This window comes from Rhipicephalus sanguineus, chromosome 10 (genome assembly GCF_013339695.2).
Source record: "Rhipicephalus sanguineus isolate Rsan-2018 chromosome 10, BIME_Rsan_1.4, whole genome shotgun sequence".
NCBI classification, from domain to species: domain Eukaryota; kingdom Metazoa; phylum Arthropoda; class Arachnida; order Ixodida; family Ixodidae; genus Rhipicephalus; species Rhipicephalus sanguineus.
In genome coordinates, this window is record NC_051185.1 from 27,239,080 (window position 1) to 27,258,322 (window position 19,243).

The following is a 19,243-nucleotide window of genomic DNA, read 5'->3' on the forward strand; positions in this document are numbered from 1 at the left end:
CAATTGATGCACTGAAAAGAAAACTGATGGGATGTACTTCCAAAAATGCCCAACTTAAGAGCGAGAACGAGGCTCTACGCACTAAGTGTTCCCATTTAGAAATCACAGTTCCAGCCATGGAAGATCGACTCACGTAGACTGAGCATTATTCCGGTAGAGCCAACCTTCAGATTCAAGGTGTAGCAAAGGCGGTAAAGGAGCGCTTGACCGATCTACTTTCCAAGCTTGGCTCTCCAATCAATGCGCAGCTCACTGTACACGGCATGGAAACGTTCAATCGGGTACTTACACGTAGCAATGACCAGACGAACATAATCGTCCAATCCAAATGTCGCACGAAGCGAGATAGCGTTCTCCGGAAGACCAAGAGGATGAGTCTCACAAAAACTGACCTTGGACTGTAGGGCTGTTCAGTATATATTAATGAACACCTTTGTCATGCTCCCAAGAAGCTTCTCGCAATGGCTGGAAAGAGGAAACATGCGCATCACTGGAAATCGGTGTGGCCATTTAACGGCAAGATCTTTGCAAGACAATCAGATGACACGTACGTTCTCAAGAGGAAGGGGTGATGTTGAAAAGATAATATCTGGGTAGACGTAGAAGGTCGAAGCGGCACGAACGTTCATGCTACGCAACTTCTGTTGTTACCCTTCATCGAAAATGGCATACCAGGAGCTCGCTCTCCCGCATCAATTTTCTAGACGCGGTACATCAGGCACGTACAATTTGCATTTTAACGCGCGCTCTGCATGCAAATAGAATGAAGATATTATTCACTTTCTATCGCAATTTACATTCAGGTTTAATGTGATCATGACATCGGAAACATAGTGCTACAGTGACTGTGCTATGTTGATCTGCGACTTTCGTAGTCAGCAGCCGAGCAGCGCCACCGCTCTGCCACCGCGGTGGACAGGCTCTTGCTGCTTTTAAATGCAAAATGCGTCGCTTACCTAGAAAATGTAAAGAAGTACGGCGGTTTTAAAACTTAATCTCTTTCAATGAGATAGTTTCGCGGTTTCTACAACAACTAGGGACCAATCAACGTAGCAGCCTTTCTTAAGCATACTATGATATTTTATATCGACTACGGAAAAGCTCGTACGCCAAAGAGATGAAGGCTAGCATTCACAGCGGGGCGCCAGCACTACGGACAATCAGTCTTAGACATTAAACAGTGTCGAAATGTGCTTTCTTTTTACAGAGAAGCTATTTTTGTCTACCCTGTGCTGTCGTCGTCGTCGTCGTCGTCGTCGTAGTAGTAGTAGTAGTAGTAGTAGTAGTAGTAGTAGTAGTAGTAGTAGTAGTAGTAGTAGTAGTAGTAGTAGTAGTAGTAGTAGTCGTCGTCGTCGTCGTCGTCGTCGTCGTCCCGCAGGCCACGTGAATAAAAGGTCGAATGAATAAAGAAATAAAACGAAATAATAATGATGCTTCAAATAATAAATATTATGACGATGCTGAATGATGATCAGGACGATAATTGAGATGATGGTGAGAGTGATGCTCGAAATGTGTAAGCGCGCGTACTTAAAAAATAATCGTGGCGAAGGGACACGTAGGGAACGGTGTTTGAGCTTCCTAACGTGAAAGCTGGAAAGGGGCGAAGCATGCAGTGGGCGCCGTTGTCTCCCACAGAAAAATGTTTACTGATTACGGCTTTACTCTCCACCGGTCCACTAACGCACCATCAGTTTGCAGATATGTTTCAAGAAGTGGTCTTTCAAATAGGTGACTTTACCGTAGAGATGCACGTTTGTGTCTCCTGGTTTTAGATAAGAAACTTAAGCGCCTTCGTAAATTTCGACGGGGTCGGCGATGCTGACACGGGTGCTAAGTCAAACCTATTGTTTTAATCAGTAACGACGAACCTTCACCGCGTAATGTTCATAGTATGGACCGGAGGCGAACAGTGGGATTTACGCAATTTTTGTGGTGCATACCCGTTTAGGATGAACCGTGACGACAAATCAAAGCATAACAAAAATCACGTTTCTAGTCGTCGGTTTAGGTCTCCCTATATATTAAAGCGATCTCTGTTGAGCCCGGAAAAGACGTTGTATCCAATCTGTCGCCGCTGGCGGCGATCGCCCCGGTAAGGGGATCGAGCTCGCGTTATATGAACTTTTGCTGTCGCTGATCGGTCCATCGTTCGCGCAGCAAGGTTATGATGCAATAGGGCACTGTTAAACCACGATGCATCATGCACAGGGAGTTCACAAACACGCTGAACAAGAAAGTGCGCGGTAGTTGCCTCTTTGCACGACTTTGTTGACTGTCGCACACATTCCTGACGGAGCTTGAAATCCTTTCAGAACACGTAAAATCCGAGTCCTTTCGCTTCAGGCTCCTGTTGTAGCATCCCAGGACACAGCACGTCAACCCAACCACCACAATTCATCCAAACAAGGCCGCTAAAGCTCGGTAATGCAGCTCGCCAATGCACCAGCTGTACGTACTTGTACGTACCGAGTACTCCAAGTACCGGCATGCACTGCGGCAGCGGTGGCGTAGTGCAACTCGCGGCGAGATCGGTCTATTAGGAGTCCGATTGTTTCGTGTTGCGTGTAGAAAATATTTCTTGAATATTCGGAAAAGCGGAAGTGCGTAGAATAAAACTGACACTGTCACAGATCATTTGTACAACTATAAAGCAAACTAAGCATTCTAGCCGCGGTCGGGTTTGAACCCGGGCCCCTCAACTCCGAAGGCGTGTGTTTTGACCACTGGGCTAACTCACCCATGTATGCAGTAAATATATCAGAACCACATGAATGGGTTCTGCGCGCGGTAAAAGACAAGTGTAGAAAGCAAACATTTTCTGTAGAGGCTTTATTGTATATATTCCTAGTTGAATGAAAGCATGCTCTGGGATGAAATTTAGTACCGACATGGAGGATTGCACACATATGAAAAGGATACGCAATTTTTATTTGTTTTGTTACGGGGGGAGGTGTAATGTACAACAGAAAGGTGTAAGAACAATCAACTAAAGAGATGAGCACAGGAGACGAAACATACGCTACAGAAAATTTATAACTCCAGCACGAAAATTATTGCACAGGTGTCCCTAAGGCCCGTAGCCAGGGGGGTGCCCTAGGGGCCTGAGCATGCCCCGTAATTCTGATGAATGGGGGTGTTTTACTGAAAATAAATATTAGAGATGGGTGTTCTTCTGAAATAGCTAAGGCTTTCTGCAAGTGTCCCCCCCCCCCCTCGAGAAAAAAAATGCCTGGCTACGGGCCTGGTGTCCTTGCCAATGAGAATATATTATGCGGCGATGTTGTTGGCAGGACAAACCGTCTCCTGAAGCCCAGCCCGCGCATGGAGAAATCTTTTTTTCGTTTCGTGCAAACTAGTGGTCATTAAATTAGCCGCGGGGAGGAGGTTTAGACCCTCTGAAAATTTTTCGCATGTGTAACCATATACGCGCGCATAGAACTCACGCGCGAACATAAATAAGGTATGGTTGAACCGCGCAAAAAAAAAAAAGATTTCTGGCAACATCCCTGCTACTGTTGGTGTGCCTGCGGTGAAGGTACACCGTCATTGGTAAAGGTACCAACACTGGCATCCCACTTCTGCACTATTTTAGCGTGCGCACTGTTTTGATGTCATTTCGAAATAATATTACTTTAAATTATTTTCAATTATTTTAAGTTACCCCGAATTACTTCCAATGAGATTTAATCACTCTCAGTTCTCTCTCAGTTACCTTTAATGACTCATTAATTACTCTCAGTTGCTTCTTACTTCAATTTGTAGCGCTTCAGTGGACGTTAGAGGCATGGAGCCCTGAGTCGCACTTCTTGTTTTATTGCTTTGTTTGAATTTTTCAACCACTCGTGTTAACAACGCCTACCATCGGTTTTCACTTTTGTTTAGGCATCTAAGTCTTCCGCCTTGAAAACACGTACGCGTGAATAGATAAGGGGCTGCAAAAAAAAAAACAAAAAACGCAGGGTCTTTGGCTTAGATTGGTTTCATCTATAAAAAGAATGGGCCTCGATACGTTATCTGTGCCGATATTTCGTACTTACTTTTATGTGCGAAGCTGTTGCAGGGCGCCGTAGTTTGCGCGGTGTTGCGTAAAATTCTGCAGGAGGGTATGCGAAACAGGAATTGGACAAACCCCACAACCGAGTACAACAGGTGGCATCGTTAAACGAAAACTCTTCAGAGAGAGAGAGAGAAAGAGAGAAAGAAAGAAAGGAAAAGAGGATAAGAAAGAGAGAGAAAGAAAGCGATAAAAAGAAAGACAAAGAGAAAAGAATGAGAGAAATAAACGAAAACAAAGACATAAAGAGATAGAAAGAGAGATAGAGATAAAAAGAAAGAGACACGTTAGAAAGATAGAAGAAGCAGAGCAAGACACAAGTAGAAAGAAAGAGAGAAGCAGAAAGAAACAATGAGAGAGAGAGAAAGAAGCACGTAGAAAGAGAAAGACCGAGAAAAAAAAAGATATAGAAATATATAGAAAGACACGAAAAAGAGATAGAAAGAATATAGAGTAAGAGTGAAGGAGAAAGAAATAGAGAAATAAAAAGAAACAAAGAGAGTATGTGAACGAAGCAGAGAGAAGAACAAGGAAGCCCACCCAGCAGTGCTCTTCCTTCGGGCTTGGCACCACTAGTACGAAGCTGCCGTAATTTGTTTCTCTCTCTCCATCTAAAAGATGTCAAGCAATTGTAACCCGTCTTAATTATACTTCGTTGGCACGACGTTAGCCGGCAATCCCAATGAGCTGAAGATAAGAAATTTTGCAGCACGGCCAGAGAAACAATCGTGGCTACACAGCTAGGTTAGGTTAGCAGAGCGTTCATATATTTGGCTCCATCGACAGTACGAACTGACCGTTCGCCATGCAGCGCGTGGGCCTGAATCATAGGCCGGATTCAAACAGTATAGTTGTCGGAAATGTGAGCTCACATTTCCGACATTTCAGGCAAGCAAATTTTCGTGGTATACAGGGTGTTTAACCTCACTTCCGGGAAGTGTAAGTTTAACTTCGCGCACAACAAAGGAGAGCTGGAAAGAAACTAGACCGGACACCTACGTTAGCATAGTATAAATAATCCACCTATCTGACCAAACCTTACAACACTACCACTCAATATTTTTCGTTTGAGTTAATATTTCTTAGGTTCATTAGGCGACATTTGTTAATTGCCCAGCGTATCGGATTGGCGGTTATTTTGCCATGGATGAAATATTCCGATGTTTCGGAACAAATGCTACGACTCTTGCGTTGAATATTTCTCGCTAGAGCTAGTAATTAAAAATAATTAAGCAGCCTCTGTTAATTTCTGGCTTGATGGAATGCAAAAAACGAAACAACAACATAATGACGTGATGCATACGGCTCAGTGGAATACTGGGCCAATTCGGCACGCGTATCGCATGTGCTTGTTTTTAAGTAGCAGGCGCAAGCAGCGAACCTAAAAGCGCCTAGCTTGACGTACGTGCGTCACAGGACGTTGCAGAAGAAAATCCTGGCCTCGGGAGGAGCGGATGTCAACTGCGCCTGCACACTGCGACACAGCCTACGTCACTCATCTCTCCATATAAAATAAGCCACTCGACCCCGCCGATCGGCGCTGACTAACACTCCTAGGTTTAAATACACATATGTACCCCATAAAGTGAACGGGAAAATGACCGCCGCCGTAGTTGAGTGGTAGAGCATCGGACGTACGTTATTCGAAGGTCGCAGGTTCGGTCCCTGCGGGCGGCAAGTTGTCTTTTCGTCCACTTTACTTTCTTCACATTTATACCGTAATAACTACAAATGACATCATTTATACTTTCAGTGGCATTATTGTCTGTCAGGTATCCTTAATAATGTGTCTAATAAGGCAAAACGAACCCTTTAAAGTATATATATATATATATATATATATATATATATATATATATATATATATATATATATATATATATATATATATATATATATATATAAAAGTCTAGCACACATCATACTGTATTGAGCGAATGTCAATATCTAAGATTGCATACCTTATATAGCTTTTTGTATATTAATAGCTATATTCTCACAGAAACTCCTCTGACAACGAAGCCACACGCTGGCTTCTTCGCTAGGACGTACATTGGACCTGCAGGAAGTTTTTTTTTTTTTTTTACTTTAAGAGCAATAGCTGGACGAGTCATTATAAAACCTGTTATCCCCAGCGTACAAAAATATTATGAAGATGGATGTGTAGTATGACAAGTGTCGCAATGCCTCCATTTATCTGTTTCTTTATGTTCTAAAAGTGCCGCGACATGTTTATGAAAGCCACGATATGTAGCTCCGAAATTTCGACCATCTGGTGTTCTTTAATCGCATAGTACACTTACACAGTAGTAAGTCGCATAGTACACGGGTCTCTAGCGTCTGCCAGCATCAAAATGCGACCGCAGCTTCCGGGATCGAACCCGCGACTTACGTAGTCGGCAGCCGAGCACCGTAACCGCTTTACCACCGCGGTGTACAGGCTCTTGCCGTTTTTAATGCAAAGTGCATCGCTTACACAGGAAATGTGAAGAAGCACGGTGGTTTTAAAACTTAATCTCTTTTATGACATGGTTTTGCGGTTTCTACGACAACCAGAGACCAATCAACATAGCAGCCTTTCTTAAGCATAGTATGGTATTTTATATCGACTAAGGAAAAGTTCGTACGCCAACAAGATGAACGTTAGCATTCTCTGCGGGGCGCCAGCGCTACGGACAACCACTCTCAGAGTCTTTAAACAGTGTAGAAATCTGTTTTTTTTTTTTGAAGAGGAGCTATTTTAGTGTACCCTGTGCTGTCGTCATTGCCATCGTCGTCGTCGTCGTCGTCGTCCCAGTCGCAGCAGCAGCAGCAGCAGCAGCAGCAGCAGCAGCAGCAGCAGTAGTAGTAGTAGTAGTAGTAGTAGTAGCAGCAGCAAGCAGTAGTAGTAGTAGTAGCAGCAGCAAGCAGTAGTAGTAGTAGCAGCAGCAAGCAGTAGTAGTAGTAGTAGCAGCAGCAGCACTAGTAGTAGTAGTAGTAGTAGACGTAGTAGCAGCACTAGTAGTAGTAGTAGTAGTAGCACTAGTAGTAGTAGTAGTAGTAGTAGCAGCACTAGTAGTAGTAGTAGTAGTAGTAGTAGTTGTAGTAGTAGCAGCAGCAGCACTAGTAGTAGTAGTACTAGTAGCAGCAGCAGCAGCAGCACTAGTAGTAGTAGTAGTAGTAGTAGTAGTAGTAGTAGTAGTAGTAGTAGTAGTAGTAGTAGCAGCAGCACTAGTAGTAGTAGTAGTAGTAGTAGTAGTAGCAGCAGTAGCAGCACTAGTAGTAGTAGTAGTAGTAGTAGTAGTAGTAGGTGTCCCGCAGGTCACGTGAATAGAAGGGTGAATTGATAAAGAAATAAAACGAAATGGTAATGTTGCTTGAAGTAATAATGATTATGGTGGTGCTAAATGATGACGATGAGGATGATTGAGATGATGGTGAGGATGATGCTCCAAACGTGTAAGCACGCGTACTTAAAAAAATTGTGGCGAGGAGGCATGTAGGGAAGGGTGTTTCAGCTCCACTAACGTGAAACCTGGCGAGGGGCGAAGCATGCAGTGTACGCCGGTGTTTCCCACAGCAAAATCTTTACTGCTTTACTCGCCACCGATCCACTAACGCAGCATCACTTTGCAGGTATTTCAAGAAGCGGTGTTTCAAATAGGTGATTTTACCGTAGAGATGCACGTTTGTGTCTCTGGTTTTAGATAAGAAACTTGAGCGCCTTGGTAAATTTCGTCGTGGTCGCGGAGATGCTGACACGGTTGCAATGCCAAACCTAATGTTTTAGGCAGTAACGACGAACCTTTTACTCATAATATGCATTGTATGGACCGATGGCGAGTAGTTGCGTTTCACCCCATTTTTGTGGCGCATACCTGTTTATGATGGACCGTGACGACGGCATCACACGCCGACAAGCCTAGAGCCTAAGGTGTTTCGTCCCTAATATAGCGGTGGATTTACAACACTAAGTGATCTTGCAAGCCAATAACTTACACTCGCGCGCTTGCAGCTTCGCTGACCGGCGGCTTTCACGGCGTGCAACTGACTGAACATTTTTCTTTTTTATTTGTTTTTCTTTCCTTTTTTTGTTGCACCTTCTCTCTGTTCCCTTCAATTCCCCCTTTTCTCCAGCACAATGCAGCCAGCTCGTCAATAAGAACTGGCTAACATCCGTGTCTTTCCACCTGTTTCTATATTCCTTCTTTATTGGTGGTAAAAGGCAAGGGGCGGAGGTTGTTCTGATGAAGCAAAAGGCTGAAGAGATGCCAGCCGGCACTTTGGACCTGAAAAGCACGAACGTGCCGAAGAGAGACCAATCGCCAAGCCTTCTTCCGAACAAGAACTGAACACGCACACACACAAAACAACAAAGCAAAACAAAACAATACAAAAACAGAACCAGTGCCTATGGGCGAGGCTTGAAGGATAGGTCAACAGAGGTGATAAAAAAAAAAACAGGCAAATATCTTCGGGCACTGAGTCTCTTGAAGAAGCTGTCTTTACCAGGTATATATTTATACAAAAAGAATAGTCGACGTTGATGTGCTGCCACTGGCCTGTACCCGAAGTGCCTAGAAATGGAGTTACTGGCGATTGCCCCGAAATACGGCTAATTTCGGTCAAGCAGGCAAAGTAAAACAACGCGAGGTTCATGATGGCAAATGCGCGACTGGAACAGAGACTAACGAAGAACACAGGACGAAGCACCCTTTGTGCTTCCTTAGCTTGGGTTCTAGCTGTGCTTTTGCCATCGTGATCCTATTGGCGGCGAAATCGAGCAGAGTCGGCACCTAGCGGCGAGCGGATGAAACCCCGCGGTGTGGAGGGCTCCTTGCGTCGTCTGCTAGCCACACCGTGTTCGCGTGTGTGCGTACGTCATGCGCGTCCGCAGATTACAGCTTATTCCGTTGTGCTAGCACAGTATCAAATGCTTGTACGTATGCCTACACGATATACATAAGCATTTCGCCTTACGAGACTTGTATGCGCTCTGATAAGTGAGTACATGCCCGTGTCGGTATGGCGCTAGGTCTAACCATCGTACCGTCCATTCGCCAAAATCATTTCAATGTGGGTACCGCTTTCTCGTTCAAGCACGTCACATAGTTCATTCGGCGTCGTCCTAAACGAAAAAAAAAAATAGTACTAAATGTCGAGGTGTGAATGCAGAGTTTTAGCGACACCATCTCGTGATGTGTTGGCGATTTGGAAATCCTTGTAATACCGCAAAGCATTAACTAGCGTCTGCAGAGGATGGTAAGCGGTAAAAAAGACCTGAAGCCACGCATTTATACAGCATTACGCGTATTCATGCAAACAGAAAACCAGAGTGCACAATGTTCTACTTCATCTAATTACGCAGAAATACAAGTTCTCTTTCTTTGTAGCCGCTAGAGCACGAAGTAAATACTTCAATGGCTCAGTCGCGCAACACAGTGTGTATTGTGGCATAGGCGAAACACAATACAAACACGTGCAAATAAAGCAAGGAAAAACATCGAGCACAGGGCAAAACACGTATGTGACTGAAGGCCAGTACCCTGATTGGCACATTGTACTTCTCCCACAATTAATAGGTACGTTAGGACGGTTGCGTGTATTGATGTGGCAATGGAGGGCACATACATCACCATTAGGCTGCAGTCAACGCGCTTTACTCGCCAACAATCGACTCAAACCGCATACGACGAAGCGCCGCAGCGTAATTTGTATACTACGCGCTGCCGACCGCCTATCCACACAAACGCGGCGATGGGGCTGCCACCTATAGCCCGATCTCGCGGCGAATACCAACATGCCCTAATGACAGTTATTCTAAGACAAGGGTCAAGGTATTCTACGAGAAAATTCCTATGTGGATCGCCAGCTGCATGTCCTAGGGGTTACAGCGGCGCTCGTATCTCTCGTGTTTTGTGTTACTCCGGATGGATGGATGGATGGATGGATGGATGGATGGATGGATGGACGGATGGGTGGATGGATGGATGGATGGATGGATGAAAGAACTTTATTGATGTCCATTAGGTCGCGCTAGTTTACAAGCCCAAAGCGGGCCGCTCCGACATTGGGACCGAAAAATGAACGAGGACGGAGAGAGTACGCAACACAGGAAGCGTCACGTGTGAATTTTGAAGCCCAGCCATAAGAAATGATGCAGGGGCATGCTGGGAATTGTGACCAGCGTATGCAGAACGAGGGGGAGGGGGGGAAACGGCGTCCGAGAAGGTTGGCTTGCGGCCGCTTGGCGCGCGCGCTCGTCAATTGTTGTTTTTGCTCATGCGACCGCCAAAAAAGGAAATGAAACACGAGCATCTTGGGAAATTTGACGCGAACGCGAGGAGCATGCGAATTCAGAGGAAGTTGGCTTGTGGACGCTAGGCGTGCTCCCTTCTAGTTTGTTTTGGTCCTCCATGGCGCGAAAACAAGAGTGAACTATTTCCTCGTGCGAACAGATCAACTGCAAGACGTATCGCTAGCCACCACTCGCTGACTGCTATGTACGGAACAGTATAGTTCTCCAAAATGTTCCCATTTTTTTCTAAACATACGCTTCAATGACACAAGCAAGCCAGTTTGCTTGTTATGCAATGTCAATGCAGGGACAGCTTGCTTCAGTACAATTCCGATGCTCTCTAGCCGACGCTTAGGCCTGAATCTCATACTCTCTCAAGCTGGTGGCAACCGGGTGGAAGCTACCACGTGTAAGCAAGCCACATTTTTGCGCAGGAAGACGTAGTTTTGTATGCAATTGCGTTACAATTGGCACGGTTAAGACAACTGCGTTTGTTTCGCTTATGTTACGTCACAGTCATACCTGATACGCTCACCGCGATTCGCATGTACGTCGTACACCTGCAATCATTGTATGGGTAACCGACGGTAATTCCGGTGGCGAAGCAACATGATAGCGTCCATGCAGACGCGATCGCCCGCTTCGATTTCGAACTCGAGCTGGCTACTTGCCCACTGTCCAGGCAGCAATAAATAAACGGTGGGATCGGCTATAGCTTTCAGTCATTCAATATAATAATAATATCTGGATTTTACGTGACAAAACCACGATATGATTATGAGGCACGCCGTAATGGAGGGCTCCGGAAAATTGGCCATCTGTTGTTCTTAATGTGCACTGTTGACATCAAGCGAAAAAAAAATGAACATGGGCTGGCCATATGATGCGTCGAACAGACAACCGGTGCACCGTAAGAACAACACAATGGTTACGCGAGATGGGAAACACAGTCGAGCAAGGCAGAGAGTTAGATGGAGTGGCGAAGTTAAGAAGTTTGCAGGGATACACTGGACTCAGCTCGCACAGGCTAGGGTAAACTGTATATCATTGGGAGGGGCCTTCGTCCTGCACTGGACTAAAATAGGCTAAAAATGATGATGATGATTATTATTATGAAGATGATGATAATGACATCGCACAGCGCACGAGCCTCGAGAATTCCGCCTCCATCGAAATGCGTCCGCCACGGCCGTTATCGAACCCGGGACTTTCGGATCAGTAGCCGACGAGTCACCCAACGCTGAGGACGAATTATCAGGTGTGTTTTGCTCCTTATTATTGAGATCAGCTGTTTGTTGTTCGACAGTTTCTTCAGCAACGCCGAGTGAGCCTTGTCCCCGCTTGAAAACGGTGTAAAATAGTAACGAATAAGTTGCTTTCGAGCGTAAGGACGGAAATATCACGCAAATACAAACATCGGTTTAGAACTTACGGGCTACACAGCGCACGACGATGACTTCATAACTCTGAGTACGAAGGAAGCAGCTTGGACGAGCGCTGCCATTTTGTTTTTCCGGCGCTGACACTGCTGCCCAACGCCAAGAGCCTTGCTTACTGCCATGGGCTCGCTTTACACACCTAAAGCGTGAGCGCAGACGCAATGGGGACGCCGAGCAGACGACGCGGTGCGGATGAAAACACCGTGGGGGATTTTCGCTCTTCCTATTGGCCAAGCAGCCCCGTAGCTTCCGGAGTGACGCAGCCTTCTTTACACGTCCACATGAATGCATAGGGGATGCTAAAAAAATTCAGCAGGGTTATTGGATTCTAGAATAGAATACGCCTTGAGACGTTATCTGGGCCGATACTTATTCGTACTTATTTTTTTGCTATCTTCGCCTAAAAGATGTCAAGCCACTGTAAGGTACCTTAAGAATATTTGTCTGGCGCAACGTTAACTAACAATCCTAGTTAGCTACAGAGAAGAAAATTTTCAGTACAGCTAGAGAAGCAACTGCGGCTACGCAGATAGCTTATGTTAGCAGAGCGTACAAGCATTTGGCTCCATTGACAATGGAAGGTCGGTTGCCGCTATTCAATGCATGGGCCTGAATCATAGGCCCGATTCAAACTGCGTAGTTCTCGAAAATGTTTACATTTCTTTTAGACAGAAGGAAGCGACTTCGCTCGTTGTACAGGGCGTTTCAGCTAAATTGCGCCAAGTACACTATTCAATTGCGCGTGCTCTAAAAAATTGTGCGCACTCTGCTGTAGGAATTGAAAAAGCTATCGAGTCTCTTAAATTATCGTCACCTGCAGGTGTCGACAACATAATTTCTAAAATACTGAAAATTACAAAACGTGTATGTAGTGTAATCCTGCAGCGCATCTTTCAGCAGTCACTGACAACTGGAGTGATGCCACGGTACCGGAAAGTAGGAAAGATGATTCCCGTCCCCAAAAAAAGGTATTTCTTTCTCCCCTAACAGCTATCGAGCCATCTAACTGACGTGTGTATGTTGCAAACTTATGGAACACATCATTTACTCACATGTAGCTAAGCTTCTTCTTTCTGATGACTATTTCCACGAAAACCAATTATGGTTTTCAAAAAGGCCTGTCATGTGAGACAAAATTAGCTTTATTTATAAATGACATTAGCTCCGCCATTAATATTGCGTCTAATGACATTAGTTCCCATTATACTGCGTCTAACAAAAAAAAAAAACGAGTCCTTAAAAGTCACCTTCTTTCCTTCATTCATAACGAGGGTCTCGTTCTGGCAGACTTAGTGCCTTCAGGTAGTATGCGAGGGATTATTGGTCAGCTGCCGGCTCGTAAAAAGATCACGTGCTACGTGACGCCAACAGGCACAAAAAGAGTGTTCCACACTCGCCGCCATGGCTGCGATCGGCGCTGACTAACACTCCTAGGTTTAAATGCACATATATACCCGATAAAGTGGACGCCAGGAGCACCGCCGCCGTTGCCCAGTGGTAGAGCATCGGACGCATTATTCGAAGGCTGTAGGTTCGGTCCCTGCTGGCGGCAAGTTATCTTTTCGTCCACTTTACTTTCTTCACATTTATATTCTAATTACTAGAAATAACACCCCCTATACTTTCCTTGGCATTATTGTCTGTTAGTTCCCATTAATATTGCGTCTAACAAAGAAAAACGAGCCCTTATTGGGACGCCGAGCGTAAACACAGTGTTCTGTCGCCACCACTACCCCTGCCTGATGTAAGTGGGGGGTGGGAACTTAGTCAAGTGGCTAGTCGCTTTTTTTCTCACCCCCTCCATCAACACTGCATGGGGGGAATAAATTATTATTATTATTATTATTATTATTATTATTATTATTAGTATTATTACTATTATTATTATTATTATTATTATTATTATTATTATTATTATTATTATTATTATTATTATTATTATTATTATTATTATTATTATTATTATTAAATGTCACCTTCTTTCCTTCAACTTAACCCGAGGAATACATCAGGGCACACGAACGTCACACATCCAAGTCAAGGATTCAGATCGTCTCCAATTTCGTCTTTCATCGTCCCACATCGACTTGGTTGTTTCGTCAGCGTCGGTACTTTTTTTTCATTTATTCTAGAACTACCCAGGTGCGCTATTCTTTACGGTATTCTTCCTGATCCAAATGACGTGCCCTTTGTTGAAGCCGAGGCGATACGATAAAACATGCCTGCTACGGCTTGACAAACAATGCTGTGCTGCGCGTAACCACGAAGACTATATCCAAGTCAAGTATATACGGATCATTCAATACGAAGAACAAAAGTCTGACTCGGGCTTAATGGTGTGCGTGCCACGGACCTATGGCAAGCATCTCGAACGTCGATGTACTAATGACACGCAAGGGCGTGTGACATCAATCCTAACCCTGAGCAGTGAGATCAATTCCTCTAAGTGTGGTCGCTAGTTTGGTTATCCATGCACGGAAATACTGCCATTAACGACTGCAGCAGCCACCGCTGCCATAAGCCACTCTCCTTGTTAAACACGCTGTATTGTATCCTGCTACTCTTGTTGTCGACCAGGTTTGACCTGCGTTGTCATCGACCGGCTCACATATATACTGTTAGCAAAGAATGAATGAGAAACGATGCAGTCTCGTTCGTGTCACCTTCATTCGATTGCTTCCAACACATTGTTTTCGTTCCGAAGAAGCACTGGTGTCTTGGTATTTATTTATTTATCTACAGATACCTTACTAGCCTCACAGAGGCATTGTGTAAAGGGGCTCACATACAAAAGAGCAAAGTAGGTTAACATGAAAAGAACAGCAAGTACACAAGAGTAAGAAAAAAGTAGGTTCACATCAAAAACAATGGCAAGTAGGGCAGAGTAGGGGCAAATACAATGCTAGTGACATCAGTCCCTAACCCTGAGCAGTGAGATCAATTCCTCTAAGTGTGGTCGCTAGTTTGGTTATCCAGACGCATGGGTTTGTTCCAGCGTTGGTCAGCGTTGCTAGGTGTCCAATAGCTACGAGTCAAAAACAGCTCTAAATAGACGGGATAAGAAAGGACACGAGACTATGGCGCTGACTAACAACCAAAAAAGAACATTTTTTCGTGTTGTTGTTGTTGTTAGTCAGCGCCGTGGTCTCGTGTATTTCTTATCCCGTCTATTTAGAGCTGTTTTTCACTCGTAATCATGAACCAAGCTGCCGAAATGCGTACCCTACTACAGTACAATAGCTGATATTGTTTAGGTTTGCTTTTGTTTATGCGTTCGCGTTGGCTTCGATTCGTCTTTGTTCGACGGCGCTGCAAAGCTCCGGTCCGTGGTGATACGAGATCATGCAGTGCATTTTTTTTTCCTCAAATAGGAGTCGCGTCCTCCACATCTCAGCGTCGATGAAATACCAAAATGTGAAAGAGCTTCGGGGTATGTAGGGCCAAAGCAGAACACGTTTGATCTGCTGTCAGATTTTGTTTTTGGTATCAACAGTGCGCATGTTCTTGAAGTCGAATTCCTCAACGTCCAATAAAGCCGAACGTACTTCTGTGAATACACTTTTCACTTTCATGTCATGATCTTTGCGTATCAAAAAAAGATAACGTTTTTTTAACGTTGAACGGGCCCACCTCCTTTTAGTTCCTGATGTTACGCCTAACATTTTCTTGTAAACCCCTTTTCCCTTTCCCAAATACAGGACACCCAAGCGGAGATTGTCTTTGGTTAACATTTCGTCTCTCTTTTACGTTTCTCTCTTTCTCTTTCTACGCCTACCATTCAAGAAACGCGGACTTCCATCGTGCTTCGCGTATTTCTATCAATACTAAGGAGATCAGGTTTACCGTTTGGGAACGCTAGCTTGAGCGTACTACAGAAAAGCTTTGCAAAGATAAAGAAAGGAGAGCATGTTTTCCGAACACGCGAACGGCCAGTATCGGAAGTAGGAGAATCCCAACGACTTCGCGTGCATTTGTAGAGGTTCTTTGAAGCGGAATCCTCTTTCAGACACAACAGCGCAAACATTTCGTGTTCGCGTGATCTCTCGCATTCAACTTCAGTGAAGAAAATCAGCGCAAAAATTTATAATGAGACATAAAATGTATGAGACATAAAATGTAATGTTCGAAAGCTTTCTACGTGCAATCGTATGTTCCCATAAAGTCCTTCCACATGGCTCGAAGGTATCAAGTTCCCAATCGATTTCTTCCACCAGCGCCTACAGTACTCACGGACTAACGCGATATCGTTTTTTTTTTACAGCGACTGCTAAGCGCAATTCCTCTAAGCGCGTCATGTCGCTGCAAATCTGACCGCTAAATGTTACGTTGGTTCTTATGCAAGTGTTCGAGTCGAACTTAAGCGCATATTACATGAACTGTAAGGTGCTGGAAATGAAAATACGTTCCTTACTTAGCCCTAAATTTTCGCGTTTACATCCGCGAGTACTGTAGGTGGTAGCAGAAGGAGCAGTGACAGTGGTGTGGCTCGACCCAGTTTTGTAGGTGGAAGAAAACGATTTCCAAACGACTTGCCACTTCTCAGAAGTACCATGCGTGCCAAATACGTACGGAATGATTCTTGGGTCTCGTGGTGACTGTGCGGGAGTTCGAAGTGAACAGGAATTGAGGAGCGTGCGAGCTCGTCAGGCATTGCAGCCATAGATGTGATGTCGAAAGCATTCGATGTCGAAAGCATTCGCGGTCAGATTCATCATGTATCTCTGGTCCCACGTTTTCACTATAATGATTTTACGTTAGACTCGCAAAAAACAAAAAAAAACACAGGGTTCCCTATGCATTCGCCTGAGATGGCTCGAAGGCGAAAACCAATCTTCTTTTTCTTCTTAGTCGATGCATTGATCCTGTCCCGGCCCACTGCGAAAGCTTTCTGCTAACGTGGTTTTGCACTGCCTCTGGGATCGGGGCGCACAGAAATGCGGGCCTCGGAGTCCGAGAGCCGTGCTGCACATGTGCGAGGGGCAGTGACGTCACACGGCGCACAGCTGGCACACCGGAGCCGCCGCCGCCGCGCGCCCCCCGCTGATCTGCACATTCCAGAGGAGTGACGTCATAGCCGTGGCAGACATACTGGTGCCTGCGCGCACCCAACTCTGCGCCTCCTTTGCGCAGTGGCCGTCTGACGCTGAGCCGGGCGTTGGGGCCGTACAGACGGCAGCATGTTACTGCATTGACCACCGAGCCATCCTTGGGCAATAGAGAAATGGCGTTGAGCAAAAAAATATATGCGTGTGTCACGTAGTGCGTATACCGTGTGTGTCATTGAAGCTGCAGTAAGCATGATAATCAAGCTAATCCTAGACAACCAGGAGAGCTAAGAATAATAAGCTGAACCTTAGTTCACGCTACGTATATCCTGGCGTGGCCGAGCTAAGCCACTACACTTTTTTTATCCCTGTGTCGCAAGCAATAAAACAAAAGCGCGAATCTCGATTTCTCCATTCTCTCGCAAAGAACTGAAAGTTTAGAAAAATACTGCAGCTCGGTTTCGTCGCGACAAACTTGCCTAACTCCGAGTAAGTGTATAAGAAGAATCGTCCCAGGCGAGGGGATATGAACTGTTGGAGAGGAAGAAAGGGAAACTGAACACGCGAAATTCTCACGCAAGACAAAGAGAAAAACCACATCTGCTATGGACGCGAAACAGTTTTTTTTTTTTTGTCGAGCATCGAGAAAAAACTTGCCCTTTTCTCCTTAAACACTGTTTCAAAATAGCTTCTCAAGTCTAGGAAGTAGTCGGTTATCGCAAGTTGAAAATAAATGGGGACTTTTCTCTGCCACCGTTGAATAATTACAAGTTGCGTATAGAAAAACGATTTTGTGAAGCTTTAGAAAGCGCACTAAATTAGCCTGCTACAAAGGCACGGCTGTTTTTCTTTTAACTTCAAGTGACTAAGAACATTGTCCACACTTCATTTCCTCCCCATATTTCCTCCCAACAGCTGTCCGGAACTTCACATTTTTTTTTACTAACTGCGCGTTTCCTTTACGTTCCTCCTAGGTAGCCGCTGCGGCGGTCTAGTGGCCATGGTGCTCGACTGCTGACGAGAAGGTCGAGGGATCGAATCCCGGCAGGCCGCGGCAGCCGCATATCGATGGAGGCGAAGTGCCAGAGGCCCGAGTGCTTTGATTAAGGAGCACATTATGGAACCCCAGGTGGTCGACATTTCCGGAGTCATGTACTACGGCGTCTGTCATAATCATATCCTAGTTTTGAGATGTAAAACCCCAAGAATCATTGTTGTCTCAAGGCGTGGCACTGCCGATTTTGCATATAGGGCATCCATGTTCACTCTCCGCGCCGGATTAGTTAAGAAATGTTCAAACTGTTTTCAGGACAAAAAAATGCGGAACAAATAGACCTCGGTGAAGGCCGTTGCGCACTTTATATTTGTTTGAGCAATCACAAGTGCCAACACCGTTAGACGGCTAACCGTGTCAGTCAATAGACGAAATGCACGGGCTCGGGGATCAGGTGGCATCGGCATCAAGTAGGCTGCAGATCTCTGGGCCTTGCGTTGCTGCGTGGTATCTCTATCAGTTGTTCGTGTTAGTGTAACTGAGCGGCAGAGCGGATGAATTCGAGATGAGCAAAAATTTGACTAAGTTTTTTCAATCCTCATTTATTGATTGATGAGATTAGCCTTCTTGCACTCCACCATCAACTGAAGGAATCAAACCTGAAACCTCATCCGGAGCAGCTGCGGAGCACTGCTGAAATGGAAGCCGCCATGGTGGGTGAAACCCATGTTTCGAAACCTCTAAAAATATTAAACATTTTCAACGCTGTTAGATATATTAAGGATCCCCACTTTAAAACACGACGTGCCAGTGCACGGCGTATATTGCTTATAAAGCGCTCTGCATCAAAAATAATAAAAAAAGTTGTTCTGGCGACGCTGTTGCGCCTAAGGGGCTTCACGGAAGTGGTGCTATATTTCGCTTGCTTACTTCCGGTTTCTCATAACATGTCCCCCTCAGCGTCCCGTGTTCTTGAAAGGGCGTCTTGCGCCAACGCTTCGCAAGGGTTCTTGCGTAGATGGCTTACGCGGCACCAGCTTTCCCAAAACATGAGTGTGAATATTACGAGGTGACAAGATGTGTGCACGTCAGCCCTTATTTATTTCTCCTCTGGCTATGACGTGAGAGTGGGATTTCAGTCTCAAGAGTTATTCAGCAGAAGCACGTGTACACAATGGCGCGTCGGAAGAAGGGTAGTGGAGCGGGGGATATTGCTTACTGAAGATGCCAGTTTCTCTTAAAGTTTGGCCTACGTCCCATAACGCAGAAAAGATGCCATCGTTGTAGTTCGGAAACCTTGCGTCATTTCTGAAAGCCTCTTTTTGAAGCACTTAAGTGAAGACTTATGACACTTTTTAATGAATATTAATAATATCAGGTGTATTACATCCCAAAACCATGATTTGATTATGAGAGACGCCGTAGTGGAGG